A 17,693-nucleotide genomic window follows, 5' to 3' on the forward strand; every position below is an offset into this window, starting at 1 on the left:
CGCATTGCCTATGCCTTTAGCTCCGTAGCCCCTAAGTACTTGATATCCACTCCACTTTTAGCCACCATTAGCCTCCTGGCAATAATTATGTAACCGTACACTTTGCCATTTCCCTTATTTCTAATGTATTTGAATGTCTATGTCCCTTCCTGACTGCGGACTGTGATTTTGTCTACAAGTTTCTTGTGAGTATGGAACGTGTCTACCAACTCTGTTGTATCGTGCTCTCCCAAGTGCTTAGTACAACATTCTGCATATAGTAAGTGCTCAGTAGATACCATTGATGATACTGTATTGTACTCTGTCAAGCACTTCAATCAATCAATCTGTCAATCAGTGCTCTAAATAATCCCACTGATTGATTGAATATGCAGTTGAATCTCTGATTAGGAGGGTGCATCTAGCCCTGGTGGTTTGGTTAGAATCTACTTCAGATATTTGATTCAAAACATCCTGGTGGTTGGCAGTTGGAACAAAATTCTGTGACCTGCTCCAGAGAAATAGTAGAGATGTGAAAACTTCCTGTCTATATTTTTCAGTCAGGACTGAACTCAAGAATTCATTAAGCCCAGGAACTGAGGGAAGGGATTTCCTGGCGGCACACACGATGGAAAAAAGGTGGCTTCCCTTTCCCCAGAGCCACCAGTCTTGTTCCCCAGAAGCTTTGTGATTGAAAGTTGATCCAGCCAAATGTCAGTAGCCACGGCGTCACCTGAGCTGGGCCAGCTGGGCAAGCGTCTTCAAGCCACCTACACTGCTCCAAGAGTTGTGGGGCAAAGTGAAGCCGTTCGCTCCAACCCCTCCATGTCGATCCTCCGAGGACAATCATCCATCCCACCCCTGTGGAGCTATCACTCCTGGGGTGGTGCGTCCTCTGGGAGGTGGAGATCTTCACCTCAATATGGCCTTAGCCACCATATAAAATTGAATGTCTAATCTTCAATGGAACTAGGAGGCTTAGTGCTACCACAGGAACCAAATCCCCATTCATCGATGTTACCTTGACCAAACTCAGCACCGGACAAGGACAGAATCACTAGTGGTGATTCACTAACACAGTGACTCACCACATCTGAGTAAGGCATATAATAACACAAATTTGCGGGATGGAACATAGGAGGAAAATGGATGATCACTGGATACCTAAGCAGTTGCTGTCTGGTGAACTGAAATAGGACATAGATAAGCAAAAAGATGCAGCAGAAGACCTTAAAAAATGCCATAAAAAAGTAAAGACAGAGAGCAGTGCCTGTTTGCCCGATGTGGTATAACGGCAGTCTGGGAGACAACTGTAGCAGACATGTCAGCATGGAATGCGGCAACTAACTCTGTTCTATTATACCCTCCCAGGCGCTTAGTATAACTGCACGCAGTTAGTGCTCAATAAATAGGAGCGTTTGATCATCGGGATGGTTGGGAGGTCAAGAGGCAGAATGGAAATCAGCAAGAAGAGTTATATATGGCAGATTCATCGAGACAGCACAGAATGATCTTTATGTGCAACCAATGTGGAATGAGCGTTGTTGGTTATAGATCTTTTTGGCCGCACCCACACATGGCTAAGATCCTACCATCATGCGTTCACCTTAAAAACAAAGAGCATGGGTGCACTCTCTCTATCCATGCTGTCAGTTGAGAGGTAATTTGTACCTAATTGCTATTTTAGCATATAATAAGCACACTGTCATAATAACCAGCATTATGACTTTGTAAAATGTCAGGCTCACACATTCCCTTTGCAGAAGGAGTCACAGGCCTCTGTGTTTACATGGGCTTACGCTAAACTGTCGGGTAACCTCTGATAAAAATGCACCGAAACCATTTACTTAGCCATTATCTTTGTAAGCTAGCTCTGCTGAGAAAGTATAACTTTATCAAATGTTTTTTCTATTGTCTACTTCCATCAATGTATCTCATTCTAAAATCTTAACTCCCAGACCCATATGTAAATCTATGTCCCGGAGTTGTATCAACATTATTAAACTCAGCATACACATTTCAGATGGTTGAGATGAAAGTCTTGTTTGTTTTGTATGCCGGAATTTGCAATCTGAGCATAACCATTTCTCATTTCATCTTGGAAACCTTAGTGTTATGAAAGTTAAAGATCACTCCTCAGATAATACTGTAGGGAGAAGAAAATACTAATCTGTTTTGCTTTCAGAAGTCAGAAATAGAGCCTATGGAAGGAGCTTTAGACCTCACCTTATGCAGATGAAAAATCTATTATGAGATCTGAAAAAGAAAAGTGGTTCATTTGTTATGAGATCTGAAAACAAAAGTGGTTAATTTGTTATGTGGGAAACTGTTACGGTTTGAGAGCAGTTGGCCAGGCAAAACTGGATAATTTTGCCTCCATAGCTTCTCTTGGGTGCAGGGAGGCGAGTTTAATTCATTGAATAGTATTAATTGAGCACTTACTATGTGCAGAGCACTGTACTAAGCGCTTGAATCAGAGTTCAATAGGAGCTGAGGCCCAGTTTAGCTCTGCTCTAACATCTTCCAGATGCCACCACTGAAGTAGGGGGGAAGTGAAGGACTGTGGGCCCCATATGGGACAGAGACTGGGTTCAACCTAATTAACTTGTATTTCACATAAAGCAATGTGTGACACATAGTAAGCACTTAACAAATACCATAAAAAAGGAACGGTGCAGCCCTCCCATTCTTTAACCCACCCTGGGACCAGGTCCATGAATAAGCTTTCCCAAAGTCCAGGAGATGGGAATGGACTCAGGGCTACCTCTTAATTACAAGGTGACTTTGGGAGGATGGGGGTTGAAGTGGGTGGGGCAGCAAGCAAGCGTCGGTGGTGAAGCACAGGTGGAAGAAGAGTCGGGCTGGACCTTTCTCTGCCCTTCCTCATCCATACTTAGAGTACTTGCGTGCTCACATTAGTTCCGTGATGGTAAGCGGCTAGCTGACCGTGGTTAGAGCCGTTCGGTCCTTGGAAGAAATGGAGTTCAGCTAGTTGAACTTGGTTTTAATTATTTCTTAAGAATAAGTCGATGGTATTTTTCCTACAGGCATTTTTCTTCCACCCTTGCCAGGAGTCCGAAGCCCTGTGTGTCTAGGTAGCTTTCTTGACCTATTTGAGATTTTTGACACAGTGTGTTTCAGGCTCATGAGACAGGCTGGAAGATAGAGTCAAGTGTGGGAAATAGGCCTTCAGCTGATTTTGAAAAGTTAGTCTGATTGGGAGTGACCAGGGGCTTGAGCTGGAAAAACCCCCAAAAAAACAAAAGAAACTAGAACAGACTAGTGGATAGTCTAGAACTCGAATGATCATTTGTTCTGTTATTAGAAATCCATAAAAAAAAATAAATTCCAGGTATCTCCCCCCACCCACAAAGGCCCAGTTGAAGAATACTGCCTGTATTGACGTCATTGACTGTACTGACTGTATTGTGTTTGATCCCAGCATATGTACGCATGGAAATGCTATTTATTCGTATACTTCTCTATTTCTTTGTCTACTGCTTTGTTACTCAGTTCTTATCCTAATGTATCTGTAGTTCGTCCTCCTATATCCTGGTTCTTTCTCCTCCTCCCACCATCTAAAATCATTTTTGTCTAACTCTCCCATTAGACTATAAGCTCTTTGAAGGCAGCATTTATGTGGCTTGCCTCTGTTGCAGTCTCTCCAGTGAGTAGGACAGTGCTCATCACTAAGTAGGCACTCAAGAAATACTTCTGGTTGATGTACTGGTTGGGGAACCAGTGTGGCTCAGGGGAAGAAGCCCGGGCTTGGGAGTCAGAGATCATGGGTTCTAATCCTAGCTCTGCCACTTGCCAGCTGTGGGACTTCGGGCAAGTCACTTAACTTCTCTGTGCCTCAGTTACCTCATCTGGAAAATAGGGATTAAAACTGTGAGCCCCACATGGGACAACCTGATCACCTAATATCCCCCCAGTGCTTAGAACAGTGCTTTGCACATAGTAAGCGCTGAACAAATACCTCCATTATTATTATTATTGTTATGTACTCCCAACCCTGGTAATTTTCTACCACTTCCAATCACGTCAGGTATATCAATTACCTCTTTCCCACTCCCCCCTTCCCTCCCCTGTTTCCAGCGGCAGTCCTTACCCCTTTCTCCACACCTTGAACTAGGGCCCACCCCTTTCTGGTCTCCCCAGCCGGAAAGCATAGTGCATATTGTATACTACAGCATATTGTAGTATTTCTTCTATCGACTCTAATTGTAACCTAATTTAATGGTAATTGCAGCTGCCATCGCCAGCATCCCTCACCTTCTGCACTTCCTTCCCCGTGACTATCTCCCTCCCCCAACCAAAGCTACGGTCCTGGGGACAAAAATGTGTGTCTCCTCCTTATGCCTCCACTATCTGCCCCTACTCCTTTGCTCAATCGATCTGTGAGCCCATTCTGGAAGCTTTGGCTAGGCCTGGAAGTCAGGTCTGCCAACCAGCTATGGGGAGCTGGGGTGGGGTGAGATGGTAACAGTGAGACTGCAACCACAGCTTGCCTCTAAGTTACAATTAACGTCAAAAGAACATAACTTTTGTGCTCATTAGTACGGTACAGTATTGGAGGGAGAGGCGGAGATGTGGCTTTGAGGTTGGGACAGGGACAAGAGCAGGGGACGAAGAAGGATTTAACACATGGAGAAGCAGCGTGGCTTAGTGGAAAGAGCCCGGGCTTGGGGGTCAGAGGTCGTGGGTTCTAATCCCGGCTCCGCCACGTATCAGCTGTGTGACTTTGGGCAAGCTACTTAACTTCTCTGTACCTCAATTACCTCATCTGGAAAAGAGGATTAAGACTGTGAGCCCCACGTGGGACAACCTGATTACCTTGTGTCTACCCCAGTGCTTAGAACAGTGTTTAGCACATGGTAAGCGCTAACAAATACCATCTTTATTGTCATTATTTACCTTTAGGAATCATCTACTATATTTGAGCTGATTTGGGAATGGGTCCTAATTTATGGCATGTGTGTCTAAGGGAAAACATAGCCCGTCATACAACCATATTTTCAAATTGTATCACAGGGTATGTCCATATTTGATTTGCAATGTTGAATTTTGCAAGAGAAAGGGCTCATTAGGGATATTTATGCAGTAAATCTTTCTTGATGGGGATTAAAGAGGTTTTAAGCTTGTGCGCTGCATAGGTATTGTTCGCTACGCCTTGTGGTATATCCAGATCACATCACAGAGATCGGGTAATCTGGTCATTACTGTTTCATCATTAATGATCTTCTTTGATGAGTAACGTTTTAAAGGTAAAAGGGAGGGGTGACTCTAGATGAAGATAACGACAGGTGCTAAATATAACATCTGAAAGCCATTTTTATAAATATATCTGATCCATGTACCAGTGATCTGTATATTGTGGACTTCAGTTTTTCAATGTCTTTTTAGTAATTATTCTCATTGTTTTATTTTCTTTAACAATTCACTCCAATCTGAATCATTTAAGACTTTTGTCTTAGGGCTTTTCAAATAAAATCTGACTCTGTGGGGATGACCCCTCAGGTTTGGTGTTGTAGCTGTCACGTTATTCATAATTCTTGCCTAGCTGAGTCGCTTCATTCCTGCAATCAGTGGTATTTGATCTTAATTTTGGATAAACTTACCTGGTTCTGCCAACGGTGGCCCCTGAGCTGAGCTCGGCTTGATCCTTCTCAGCTGCTCTAAGATGATGCTTCTCCTGCATAATACACTGAGGTTGTCAAGCTAAAGATGTCAGGTTTTGATTGATTTTCTTTCCCCTTTAACATTAATTGGTAACTCTGTTACTCCAGATTTGTGTTTTAATAAATGATCGTGGGCGGCTATTTGATCTGATGAACTTTAGGGCATGATTCTGGGGCTCTCCTACGAGAGAGACAAATGAGGAAGGACCTTCCTAAGTATTTCCAGAACTAAGTGAGAATTTATATACGAGAGTAGATGTGAACGTAGAGACGTGCAGTTTCAGCAACGCCCCCTGCAAACCACTGTTGTTGTCTTTTGCTGTCAAGTTGTGCCCGACCCATAGCGACGCCATAGACACAACTCTCCCGGAACGCCCCACTTCCATCTGCAATCGTTCTGGTAGTGAATCCATAGAGTTTTCTGGGTAAAAATCCGGAAGCGGATTACCATAGCCTCCTTCCACCCAGTCAACTTTAGTCTCCGCCCTCGTCTCTCCCGTGCCGCTGCTGCCCAGCACAGGTGAGTTTTGACTTGTAGCAGATTGCCTTCCACTGACTAGCCACTGCCCAAGCTAGAAATGGAATAGGCAGGCCTCTGCATAACTCTCCCTCGTGTAGTCGTGACTGGTAGAGTACTGGAAACTCTCCAGGTGCGGCCCTGAGAGGAGCCTACAGTCTATACTTGCCAGCAAATGGCAGGATTGGATGACCGATCCTGAGGTCCTGGAATGTAGTCAGCTCAGTAGCATTGAAGCATGACTCCCGGCAGTACAGCCCCACTGAGCAGGACACATTAGAAGGGCAGGACATCTAAGCAGCAGCTGTATGTTTTCTATGTCTCTGCCTAAGCATGTATCATGGGATTGTTTACTGCCAAGTGGCAGAATTCAGTAACATAAACAAATTCTATGATGCCAAAGAAATAAAGCTCCACATTCTTTCGTGTATTAGGAAAAGAACATCAAAAAATGTCACTGAGTGTTTTCAGAATGGTAGATTTTTTTTTAATTTACTGCTTTCAAGGTGTTTCAATTGTCAGCTCCCCTCAACTGAATTTAAGATATGAACTACTGTTAGCCTCAGAATTTTGACTCATAGTCATCAAACTCACAAAACGTATATAATTGTTTCCCCCATGAGTGTGTAAGGTCCCTGTGGTCGGAGGACATGTCACTTTATTATAAATAATAATAGTTGCAGTATTTGTTAAGTGCTTACTATGTGCCAAACACTGTTCTAAGTGCCGGGATAGATACAAGGTAATCAGGTGGTCCCACTCGGGGCTCATAGTCTTAATCCCCATTTTACAGATGAGGGAACTGAGGCACAGAGAAGTGAAGTGACTTGCCCAAGGTCACACAGCAGACAAGTGGCAGAGCCGGGATTAGAACCCAGGACCTTCTGATTCCCAGATCCATGCTCTACCCACTAGGTCATGATGCTTCTCATGGCCTACTGTACTTCCTACAGACCTAGTGCACACTCAAATGATACTATTATATTTTTATTTAAAATATATAATATTTATAAATATTTATATAAATATATATTATATAGTTAATAATATAAATTTATGTTATACTTTTAATAATATAAATATATGTATATAGTGTGTTTTTAATATATTATATATGGAAATTATATTTTTTCGGTGAAAATGTATATCTTGGCAATGTAAAATAAGCAAAAACAGTCACTGCTTCCCTTCACCTGTTCTTTAGGATCTGTAGAAAAAACATTCTCGAAGTTCATCTTTTTTCTAGTCAAGCTTTTCACTTTCAAGGCTTCCCCCTACAGTCCATATTTCTTCATTTATAAATCTCTCAGGTCCCCTTTTGATGGATACATTCTGTAGTCTTTGAAAGTTCTCACTTCTCCAAGACTGCTTAAAACCAGTTTTTAAAATTCTAATTTTCTCACCCTTATTGCTAGAAATCAAAGCTTGAAATGTCAGCCCTCTTTTGGACTCTTCTACTGATTCAAATCTGTGATACCAGTGCCACTGGGAGCGACTCCAAGGAGTTTTGCTTAATGTGTTCTAAATTCCAGATCGTTCAGTGGGGTGGAGTCATTTTTGAAACACTGCTCTCCCCAGTGGAATCACTGGATGGCAAAACGGGAGTTATTGTGTTGAGGCACAAATCCAGTGTAAAACATCAGAGCAGAGAGTCTCTCTCTCGAACGGTAGCAGTATCCCCTCTGGACATTTCTCAAAATGGTGACGATCGTCTCATGGTCCTGCCATTCCTAACCCATTTATTTAGTTCCCTAACTCTGGGGCTAACGGTTGGCCAGAACCCCATCTCCTCATTCATTCAGTAGTATTTATTGAGCGCTTACTATGTGCAGAGCACTGTAATAAGTGCTTGGAATGTACAAATCGGTAATGGATAGAGACAGTCCCTGCCCTTTGACGGGCTTACAGTCTAATTGGGGGAAATAATATTCGTATTTGTTAAGCGCTTACTATGTGCAGAGCACTGTTCTAAGCACTGGGGGAGATACAGGGTAATCAGGTCGTCCCACGTGAGGCTCACAGTTAATCCCCATTTTACAGATGAGGTAACTGAGGCACAGAGAAGTGAAGTGACTTGCCCCCAGTCACACAGCTGACAAGCGGCAGAGCCGGGAGTCGAACCCATGACCTCTGACTCTGAAGCCCAGGCTCTTTCGAAACTATGGGCAAAAGAGTCAGTCCCAGGATTTCCCGACATTAATATCAATTCATCCATTCCGTAGTATTTATTGAGCGCTTACTGTGTGCAGAGCACTGCACTTAGCACTTGGGAGAGAGTTAGTGGACACATTCCCTGCCCATAATGAGATCTGAATCAAGAGATGATGCCTACAGTGAAGGAGAAGGGTAAAACTGGATGGGTCACTAATTTGCGGTAGGGGGGTACAGGGAGGTCTCCACCACCTCTACAGAGGTGAGATGTTGAAAGTTGACCCTATCACGAACCCCACTTAGGCCCTCTTTTCCCCAGCTCCCTCTCGCTTCTGCGTCGTCTGGTCACTTGGATCTATGACCTTTGGCCATTTGGTATTTGCCCCACAGCACTTATGTACATATCTTTAAATTATATGTTACAAATTACACGCTTACTCATATTAATGTCTGCACCCCCTCCCCTAGACTGTAAAATCCTTATGGGAGGGAACGTGTCTGTTAATTCTATTGTACTCCCCAAGCGCTTAGTACAGCGCCCTGCACACAGGCGTAGAGGATGTGGTAGGGGCCTGGGAGTCAGGAGGATCATGGGTTCTAATCCTGGCTCTGCCACTTGTCTGCCGTGTCACTTCACATCTCTGGGTCTCAGTTCCCTCAGCTGTAAAATGGAGTTTGAGACTGTGAACCCTATGAGGGACAGAGACTCTGTCCAACCTGATTACCTTCTATCAACCCTGGGGCTCAGAACAGTGCTTGGCACATAGTGAGCGCTTAACAAATTCCATAATCATCGCTCAATAAATATGATTGATTGACTGTTCACCTGATAACCTAGTATTTCTGAAATACTCCATGGTAGTAATTTTATTCAAATTATCATTATTTCAAGTGCCTCATACGTGGTTGCCAAAACAATCGTCACTTACTTGGGATTTTCTAATAAAGATGTATTCCATTCTGGGAATCTCAGGGTAGAATCTTCCTATGTGGAACGAGAAAAGAGAAATTATTGCCTTGACTCCTGCTTTCATTAGACTCTTTTTAATGGTGTGAGAAAAGAAGACAGATGACTTCAGCACAGAGTCCAACTGATCACATAGCATCCGCAAAATGTTTTTCTCTCGTTGAATTTCACAAAATTTTCTTATTTAGAAGACAAATGGATCTGACACTTCAGTAGCTAATAGGCAAGATTTCTTGGCCTTTTCTAATCTTACTATTCATAATTCCACAAAATTCCTTTTGTAACCAGATACCTCTACCGAGATCTGGCTGAATGATGGTAAAGATGGAGTTTGGTTTTCATTAAAACCAATCAATCGATCATATTTATTGAGCACTTATTGGGTGCAGAGCACTGTTCTAAGTGCTTGGAAGAGTACAATATAACAGTGTAACAGAGTTATAGACACATTCCCTCCCCACAAAGAGCTAACAGTCTAGAGGGAGAAATTAGTAGAGTTAATCCATCCCTGTGTACATTTTTCCCTAAACAGTAAATACTTAATGTTTTCTGTTAACATTCTTAGTGGCTTGGCTTCTGAGTGCATAAGTCTTCAAATCGAATATATGGAACACATCATTTTAGTTAAAATGAATCACTCAGACCAGTGAAATTGTGTCCCAGAATAATTCTGAAAGCTACTAATTCAAATGCAAAATTTCCCTTTCTTTTCCTGGACTTAAAGGAATTCATGATGCATTAAGGGTAGCTAGAGAAGAAATAGCTAAGGTTTTCTGGTTTAAGAACATTTAACTATGACTCCTACAGAAATAACCCTATTATCTGCACACTCGGTTAGCTGTCGTAATGGGGAAGCAGTGTGGCTTAGAGGAAAGAGCCTGGGCTTGGGAATCAGAGATTGTGGGTTCTAATCCCGCTTCCGCCACTTGTCTGCTGTGTCACCTGGGGCAAGTCACTTCTCTGTGCCTCAGGTCTCTCTCTCATCTGGAAAATGGCGATTGACACTGTGAGCCCTACGTGGGACAACCTGAATACCGTGTATCTACTCCTATGCTTAGAACAGTGCTTGGCACATAGTAAGTGCTTAATAAATACCATAATTATTATTATTATAATCATATAATAAATCTGTAGCCAAAACAAGCCACCCTATTGGTAATTCATAATATCCATTATTACTATGTAGTCATCCTGAAATACAGTGGTAGGTATAAATGGTGGCTTGGGCGTCAGAGGATGTGAGTTCTAATCCCGGCTCTGCCACGTGTCGGCTGTGTGACCCTGGGCAAGTCACTTAAATTCTTTGTGCCTCAGTTCCCTGATCTGTAAAATGTGAATTAAGACTGTGAGCCCCACGTGGGCAACCTGATTATGTTGTATCTACCCCAGTGCTTAGGACGGTGCTTGGCACGTAATAATGTTGGTATTTGTTAAGCGCTTACTATGTGTAGCGCACTGTTCTAAGCGCTGGGGTTGATTCAGGGTCATCAGGTTGTCCCACGTGAGGCTCACAATCTTAATCCCCATTTTACAGATGAGGGAACTGAGGCCCAGAGAAGTGAAGTGACTTGCCCACAGTCACACAGCTGACAAGTGGCAGAGCCAGAATTCAAACCCATGACCTCTGACTCCCAAGCCCGGGCTCTTTCCACTGAGCCACGTAGTAAGCACTTAAATACCAAAATAATAATTATTATTATTAATTATTGCAGAACATATTTTACAGCATTAATGTCGTTGAATTAAGTGAAATCACATTTTGTTGCTTTTGGGAAACCATATTTAGGACTAGTTTAGGTGGAACTTTTGGGGGTAGTGTCCTTTCCTTTGAATTTATTGGGAAAATACCTAGTATAAAGTGCAATTCCTTTTTCTGTCCTTCTGTTGAAAAATATAAAATGTTTCTGACAAGTTATCTTTTGTGTTTTTGGTAGCCTTGTGCTGTGGAGAGTTAACTTAGCCTTGCCTGTTTCATTGGCTTTTTCCACCTGACATTTAATTTGTCATGCAGTAATCTGAAAAAAACAGTTTAGATGGATCTTGCAAGTCACCTTGCAGAGAGAGGCACGTCACTTGAGCAAAACTCTGGCTGTAAAGAGCGCTGAGACAGCGTGACCCAGAAAGGTTAGGCCAAAAATAGCAGATCGTACTGCTCGCTAGGGTTTTTTTTTTTTAATGGTATTTGTTAATCAATAAATGGTATTTATTGAGCACTTACTATGTGCAGAGCATGGTTGTATGTGCTTGGGAGAGTACAATACAAAAGAATTAGCAGATAGGGTAAATGCTTACCGTATGCCAGGCCCAGAACTAAGTGCTGGGGTAGATACAAGATAATCAAGTTGGACAGAGTCCGTGTCCCGGCTGGGGTTCACAGTCTTAACCCCCATTATACGGATGAGATAACAGAGGCCCAGAGAAGTTAAGTGACTGGCCCCAAAGTCATACAGCAGACAAGTGGCAGAGTTGGGATTAGAACCCAGGTCCTCCAACTTCCAGGCCCCTGCTCCTTCCATTAGGCCACCCTGCTTCTCTGTTAGCCTTTACTTGCCACATCCTCGAGTCATCTCGCAGACTCTTTCCTGACACTAAAGAGCAAGAAGCGGGACTTCGGGCGGTGGCTGGGTGATAAGGTGGCCCTCAAACACAACAGTCTGGGAAGAGGTTGATGAGATAATATTCCGCCCTTAATGTTCTGGAGGGCGTATTTTCATCGGCCTCCTGGACACGAGGAGGAAAAAAGGGCAGGTTAGTTCATATGGTTTAGTAGTAATTTTGTTTCCATGAGATTTATAATCAGTATCTTGGCTCCAGTTCAATCTAAAAAACATACTTAGTGCAGCCCATATTTTGACACAGATATTTTATGGGTAAGCAAGGCCTTTTGCTCATTATTCCCAGAGATTTTAATGCCAAGTTCAGGATGTAAGTCTAGAGTTTAATGTCCTAATAAAATGTGCTCACCAGTGATGTTTATCTTTTGCTAATATGATCATCTGTCATCTGGGCGGGAATGGTATCAACAAGAACTGTCTTTAAGAAAGCCAGTAGTGCTGATAAGAGGTATAATACAATCCTGTGGCGCTCGATTACCCCCACAGTATACGCTACTCCCCGTTAGCAAATCAACCAAGGAATGGTATTTATCGAGCACTTACCGTGAGCAGAGCATCTTAACAGACATTGGGAGAATACAATAAAATGGAGTCGGGGGATGCGATCCCAACAGACGTGAGTAGGAGTGAAGCCAGTAGACCACGGCGTGCCCTCAGCGGTGATTAATAATAATAATAAGAATAATGTGCAGAGCACTGTTCTAAGCACTGGGAGAGATACAGGGTAATCAGTTTGTCCCACATGAGGCTCACAGTCTTGATCCCCATTTTCCAGGTGAGGTAACTGATGCACAGAGAAGTTAAGTGACTTGCCCACAGTCACACGGCTGACAAGCAGCAGATCCGGGATTCGAACCCATGACCTCCGACTCCCAAGCCCGTGCCCTTTCCACTGAGCCACACTGCTTCTCAGATTAAGGGCCTGAAGGAGTCAAGGACCTCCCTCCCACACCTCATCAATACCAGGTATTGCTGAGGATCTTGTGGATCTGAGGAGAACCAATCACTAACCGGAAAGATGCCAGGCTTTATGATTTATAACGCAGTAATGGGACTGGTGTTTAATCTGTGGTGCCCTTAGAACAGTATCTGCAGAGGGCAGCTTGGTTTTGGAAGTCGATTTTGGAAAAATTTGCTCGAAGCCCAAATTGTCGCCAATCTAACATTAGCTTGACTGTCGCGTAGGCAAGGTTATGCACTCTATCAACTAGATTGTAAACTCCTTGTGGGCAGGGATTGTGTCTACCAGCTCTATCCAACTCTCCCAAGGGCTTAATACAGTGCTCTGCACACAGTGAGGGCTCAATAAAAGCCATTGCTTGCTGCCTTTGTTCCCTTATCTGGATGCGTGTTGGAAATTCTGCCAGTGTGCCTAATCAAAAGACATTTTCGGTATTTTCTATCTGAAGACGCTGTACTCCAACCTACTGATACCAGAATCTACTCCTAGCAGATATCCCCAGTTTTACTCACCCCTCCTTTTTCCTTCCTTACTCGCCCATCATTTAACCTGTTAAATCTGTAAATTTATCTTTTAAATTTCTCCCTTCGTGGCTGTGTTGTGCCATCGCAGTGGTCCCTCCACTCCTCACACACACACGCACCTTCTCCACTAGTTCAAATCCTTGCCCCCAACCAAACCCACCCCGTTTGGCTCTCCCGTCCTGACCGCCCCACCCATTTCCTGTCTCCCAGTTCCCTTACAGCTCTTCTCTCCCTCGCCCATTCCAAGACTTGGAAGTCAGAGGATCTGGGTTCTGATCCTAGTTTTGCCACCCATCTGCTGTGTGACCTTGGGTAAATCACTTAATGTCTCTGTGCCTCAGCTTCCTTAATTAGAAATGGGGTTTCTTGATTCTTTTTATTGCTATTGTTCTTGTCTGTCCGTCTCCCCCGATTAGATTGTAAGCCCATCTAAGGGCAGGGATTGTCTCTATCTGTTACCGATTTGTACATTCCAAGTGCTTAGTACAGTGCTCTGCACATAGTAAGTGCTCAATAAATACTATTGAATGAATGAATGAATGAAACCCCTGTTCTCCCTTCCACTTAGGCTATGAGTCCCTGTGAGGCAGGGACTCTGGCCTGATCATCTTGTACCCCAGCACTTGGTACAGTGATAGGCATATAGTAAGTGCTTAACAAATGTAATTATTATTGCTATACTCGGGACTAATAATATTAACAATAATGTCAGATGCGGCACCTGACCCCAAATGGCGCTCACAATCTAAGGGGGACAGAAGGCCGCAAGGAAGGGGTGGGACTGAACAGGGAGTTCCCCGTCCCGTTCCACCATAGCGAGTTTCACAGACTAGTCTCTCCCACTCTGCATTTCACTGTTGGTATTATTTTTACATATGAGTAGTCCTTCCTAATTAGCCTTAAATAGAGGTGAATGGCATATATTTCCTTCTCTCATTTGGTCAGTGAATCCGTTGAAACTAGTAGATGCGTTACCCTGAATTACCTTCTGGAAGAATCTTGCTAACTCTTTACATAACCTTCTAATGGCCCTGAAATTCTCTGTTGCCCCAACTTCCACTTAATAATAATAATAATAATAATAATGTGCTTATTATGTGCCAAGTACTGTTCTAAGCGCTGGGGTAGATACAAGGTAATCAGGTTGTCCCACATGGGGATCACAACCTTAGAAGCAGTTGGCTCAATGGAAAGAGCCCAGGCTTGGGAGTTCTAATCCCGGCTCCGCCACTTGTCAGCTGTGTGACTCCGGGCAAGTCACTCCACTTCTCTGTGCCTCAGTTCCCTCATCTGTAAAATGGGGATTAAGACTGTGAGCCCCACATGGGACAACCTGATGAACTTCTATTCCCCCTCCAGCGCTTAGAACAGTATTTGGAACATAGTAAGCACTTAACAAATACCATCATTTTCTTATTATTAATCCCCATTTTACAGATGAGGGAACTGAGGCGTAGAGAAGTTAAGTGACTCTCCCAAAGTCACACACCTGATAAGTGGCAGAGACAGGATTAGAACCCCTGACCTCTGACTCCCAAGCCGGGCTCTTTCCACTAAGTCACGCTCCTTCTCTAAGTAGGGCTGCTTGCCCTGTCCCATAAGGGCATTATGTTGGGGTACGTACTAAGCAGTCCAGATAGATTATAAACTCCTTTCCCGTAAGGCTTTATGTTGGGAACAATTCTTCCCTCCAATTTTTGAAGGTACTTCCACTCCTCATCTTGTTCACAGAATGGCCATGATGGAATAATAATAGTATTTAAGCACTTACTATGTGTAAAGCACTGTTCTAAGCACTGGGGTAGATACAGGCCAATCAGGTTGGACACAGTCCGTATCCCAAATGGGGCTCACAGTCAATCCCCATTTTCCAGATGAGGTAATTGAGGCACAGAGAAGGTAAGCGACTTGCCCAAGGTCCCACAACAGACAAGTAGCAGAGCCGGGATTAGACCCCAGGTCCTTCTGACTCCCGGGCCCGTGCTCTATCCTCTAGGCCATGCTGCTTCCCTGTGTTGTGGAAATAAGTGAGCAAGCAGCATTCCTTAAGATGCTTTGACTCTTAGAAGATTCCTGGAAGGAGCAATGGGATATCTCCCAAATGGGATATCTCCCCAAAAGTTTTGGACAGAATAGGTAAGACAGGTGCTCAAGTATTTACTGCTACTCATCCCCAAACCACTAAAACAAGATATTGATTAGGCGATCACATTATACATATTATTCCCACATATGTATTCACACTGTACTTCCAAAATATGTGTAATATGTACACATGCTGATACGATCCATTTCCAGTCCTGTGTATCGACTAGAGCTGGCAAAATGAGAAATCGCTGAAAACAGGCACCTCGATATTTTAACAGGCTCATACATTTACAGCATTGGAGCCCTGGGGATTTATTCATGAGGTAGTTTCTCCTAAAAAGAAAAAAAAAGCATCTTTTTCTTCCTAAATTTGATGTGCTCTTTTTTAGTCCCGCTATCCTAAAATCAAAATGGATTCTGCTCTAGCATGTGACTTTCTTATCCGTAGAGTAGTCTTTGAGCCAATAAGGACTCAGCGTGTGAAAGAGATTTTTGCCGGGATGAATAAAACCTAGTTTACTTATATTTTTACTATTCAGCTACCAACTGGAAGCATAATTTGAAGTCATTTATTTGCCCAGATGGTTAATGTTGTTTAACAGTACAATTAACTAATAAATAATTATAAAGTACTTTGTAAATATAAAGTGCTACATAAATGTTTAGTAATGACATAAAATCTGGATGCTTGTTTCAAATGGACTTTTTATATTCAAATATCTTATTGGCAGTTTAGGAGAAATGCCAATAACATGGGAGAAAGCCAGCATAATGGGATAGATTTGAAAAATACAGCATAAAGTATATGGGAAAACAAAGACAGATTTTTGCCGTTCCCTGCTAAATAGAGAATGGAGACACATTACCCGCTCCCAGCCTGTGCGAGACGGGATACTAGCAGCACAGATATCAGACAGGGTATCGAGCAACCTCATTTTTCGGCACATTAGGCCTGAAGAAGTGCAGTTCCAATATCAGCAGAGGGTGGAAACTCTGGGGTCTCATGATTTAAAAATGGAATGATTATAGAGACTGGCAAGCCGATCAGCAAAACAACCAATAACCCCCCAGCATACACACCAAAACCAGATCCCAGCAAAGCCACCGGAAACACATCAGCTTCCATTCCAGAAACAGATACCAGCAAATCCACCAAAAACAAAACAGTTGCATTGCAAAAGTGTGGAAGACTTGATTGGACGTTGGACTTACAGACTACTACCCTACTGAACTAAACACTGGAGTAGATAGGCGATTACCAGGTCAAACTCGGTCTCTCTCCTAAATGGGCCTTACAGTCTAAATAGGAGATAGTACAAATATAGGATCCCCAATTTACAGAGGAGGAAACGGGCACAAAGTAAAGTGACTTGCCTAAGGTCACACAGCGAGCCTGTGGCAGAACTAGCTTTCGGCCAGATCCGACTGAAAGGTCTGAAAGCCCATCCTTCTTACTGGAAAGAGCCTGGGCTTGGGAGTCAGAGGTCAGAGGTCAGTGGCTCTGCCACTTTCAGCTGGGTGACTGTGGGGAAGTCACTTCACTTCTCTGGGCCTCAGTTACCTCATCTGTCCAATGGGGATTACCTGTGAGCCTCACGTGGGACAACCTGATGACCCTGTATCTACCCCAGCACTTAGAACAGTGCTCTGCACATAGTAAGCACTTGATAAGTACCAACAAAGGCTGATCGTTACCCAGCTTCTAACATTTAGCCCTGATATATTTTATTCCTATCCCCAACACTTATGTTGGACATGAAGTAGTATTTTTATATTAAGATCTTACTAAATATTATACTGAAGGTGGGAGAGAATACACGAGTGGGAATTAGACCTGGTCCCTGTCACCTGGGGTTGGGGAGAGAGGCGGGGAGGGGATGGCAATCTAACAGGCCCGTGGCAGATTTAGGCAGGCTGAGAGCCTGCTGGAAGGGCCGGACCCTTTCCCCTTAAGGTAGTTTTTGCTTTAGGAGGGGAAAGAGCAACCCCCTGGTGATTCAGTTAAGGAGACTCTTAGGGAGGGATTTGTGATGATCCAGACAGGGCCCCACAACCTTCTCCCTGGCAAAAAATAAAGCAATCTTTTGGCAGCAGAAGCGCAGGGACTGACAACAGGATTTACATGACCTCAATATTCATTCATTAGTATTTTTTGAGCACTTACTATGTGCAGAGCACTGTACTAAGCACTTGGAATGTACAATTCGGCA

At 43.4% G+C, this 17,693-nt stretch overlaps 1 protein-coding gene and 1 non-coding gene across 4 annotated transcripts in view; one reads left to right on the plus strand and one right to left on the minus strand.

Annotated features, from left to right (window-relative positions):
* The window catches only part of KIAA0825 (KIAA0825 ortholog), a 322,760-nt gene that overhangs the window by 301,444 nt on the left and 3,623 nt on the right, over positions 1–17,693 (plus strand). The gene's annotated exons all lie outside the window — the stretch shown is intronic.
* On the minus strand, positions 6,191–6,328 carry LOC114817433. The gene has a single exon (XR_003765290.1). It is a non-coding gene; the product is annotated as a small nucleolar RNA SNORA7 (small nucleolar RNA).

The sequence above is a fragment of the Ornithorhynchus anatinus genome, chromosome 1, assembly GCF_004115215.2.
Source record: "Ornithorhynchus anatinus isolate Pmale09 chromosome 1, mOrnAna1.pri.v4, whole genome shotgun sequence".
In the NCBI taxonomy this organism is placed as follows: Eukaryota; Metazoa; Chordata; class Mammalia; order Monotremata; family Ornithorhynchidae; genus Ornithorhynchus; species Ornithorhynchus anatinus.